Source organism: Athene cunicularia, unplaced genomic scaffold (assembly GCF_003259725.1).
Source record: "Athene cunicularia isolate RWA unplaced genomic scaffold, athCun1 SCF_2, whole genome shotgun sequence".
Taxonomy (NCBI): Eukaryota; Metazoa; Chordata; class Aves; order Strigiformes; family Strigidae; genus Athene; species Athene cunicularia.
The window spans coordinates 433,014-435,568 of record NW_020799266.1 but is presented as its reverse complement, the minus strand read 5'-3'; positions in this window follow the sequence as shown (position 1 = coordinate 435,568).

The window sequence follows — 2,555 nt, the reverse complement described above, 5'->3', positions numbered from 1 at the left end:
TCCCGCCCTCACTCCGCCGGGGGCCGCGGGGCACCGCCCACCGCTCCCGCCAGCAGTCCCGCCCCCTCCCGGCAGTCTCAGCGGCCATTTGCCCCAGCGATAGAGGGGGTCTCTCGTGATTGGCTGGAAGGACCGGGCGCCCCGCCTACCGGGTTGCCGAGCTATACATCTGACAGGGAAGGCCCACCACCTACCTGCACAGGGGGCAGCCATTTTGTTTCACCCACCATTTTAGAGCAGGGAGCAGCCATTTTGTTAAACGTCATACAGCCCCCGTGATTGGATGACAGCCACCGCTTGGCACCGTCATGCCCACGTGTTCTCAGGCAGCCCCGTGATTGGCTGCTCGCTTCCTTTGGACCCCAAAGTGCTCAGATATCAAAATACATACATTTCTATACAGTGTATGCATATATGGAATTATTTCTATAAAGGCGTGTATAACTGTATTTTCAGATGGACACCTCTATCTGTGTAGACATATATTTTAACAGATGTTGGACTAGATGATCTTCAAGGTGATTCTGATATGTACATTTATAAAGTTGTAGAGATTCCATACATACAGCCCTAAACCCACAGGTGTAAAACAGATAAAAACCAGGGGAAGTGCCCTCTGGTTTGATGGGCTCTTGTAGGTAAATCAGTGGAAAGGGGGAGTGGTCCTGCCAATCACCGTTGACTGATTGAGAGGGCGGGACTTCCTGCACAAATGGCCTATGAGGCTGCAGGAGAGGGCGGGACTTCCGCCCAGGACGCCTGCCCCGCACTGCGCCGGCCCGCCCTTGGTCATGGCTGCGGAGGCCCGCCCCCTCCCCGGAGCCGCCGTCAGTCACCCCCCGGCTGCCAATAGTTTACAAACTAGTCCCAGATTACAAACTAGTCCGATTACCAACCACTCACAGACCACTGCTGAGAATAAAGAGGGAGAGAGACTGCAGGCAGCTATAAATTAAGACTGCATTTGTTTATTATTTTTTATGGTAAGTCAGCCAGCTATCCTTGCTGCTGTAAGTTCTTCTCCTCCAAGGCGGCAGGAAACAAAATGAGAGGCAGGCAGGCGCACACACTCCCCTCCGCTACCCAGCCTCCCTCCCAACAGCCGCACGCACACCGCTTCGCCCATCCTGGCTGCAGCCCGCATCCCGCGGGCCCGCTGCCAGCCGCCAGCCATGAAGAGTCATCCCAGCCCAGGGGATTGAGGATCATTTGACAACTCATTTGCTGCCCACAGACTGCCAGCCCCAGAGACAGCAGCCTTCCAGGCTAGCTCTCCAGCAGCAGCCACTTTTGGAGGACTAAGTTAGGAAAGAGAAAAAAATAAAATAAAAAAAAAAAAATAAAATCACCTTTTCCTGCTGTTCCCAATTTCAATGCTAGAGATCTCTAAAACTGCATCTTTACAATCTCTTCCCCAAAAAACCTGACAGTGCAAGCCAACATGTCAGTGTCTCTTCCCACAAAGATCACAACCAATGGCAAATCTGAGTTACATTATAGCCAAGCTTCGACATGAATCCAATTCCATGTTTGAGAGTTTATGGCAGGCAGGAATCTGAGAGCACCTGTGCATGGACAACACTGGACACTATACAATGGTCACTCAGACATCATTCAGGATTTCACTTTTATTTATTTTTTGCCTTCTGGATCACCAACACCCTCACTGAAACTTCTCTAGGAGCCCATGAAAGTAGCACACAATCTCCCAACTCATTCAAGTGAAGAAAAAAAAAAAAATTTCCAGCAAGATCACTCAGGATGGGGCCAAATGCTTATTCTGAGGGGGTGGCAGTTCTGACTTCAAGAAGCCAGATGGAAAAGGAGACTTACAAAGGGGAAAATGGGCTAAAAAATATTTAGCAATCCTTCCTCTACCAAGAGAGCAGGGAGATAAGGAAAAAATAGTCATCTGATTACACACAGGGTATATATTTTTACACACACTTTTACACACATCTAGATATAGTACATGTAAAAATATATGCTATACATATGCCCATTCTCACCAAGGTGGTTTTAGTACACCATCTGCACTGTGTATGGGCATGTATACGTGTGTATGAATTAAATGTACAGGTACTACTAAGTGTATATGTGCATATATACACATACATACAGGCAGGCAGCCTACCACCAGCTACCTGTGTCTTCCTCTTTGTACAAAACCCAGTCCTCCCACCCTGAAATACCATTACACTCTCCCCAGCCCACTTTGAAACAGGTCCCCCAGTGTAGCAGCTTCTTTCTCAACAAGCAATTCAAGGAAAATAACTTTGTAAAGGGAAAAGGAGAAAAATCAAAGTGAAGCGTGTGTGGATCATGCCCATAGTTGCTCTGTGGTCCTTCAGGTCCCCTCCTGTGCCTAGAGTAAGGTACTGTTCTCTTGGGATCAGCCAGCCAGGCACTGTCCCTTCTCCCTTTGCCAGCTTATTGCACATTTGCTTCTGGGCTGAATTTCAACAACTCTGCATTACATTCCACAGACCCTGTCATCCTCTCACTTCAATAAAACAGAGGAATACAAACCCACTGCCCTGTCTCTGCCCACCCAT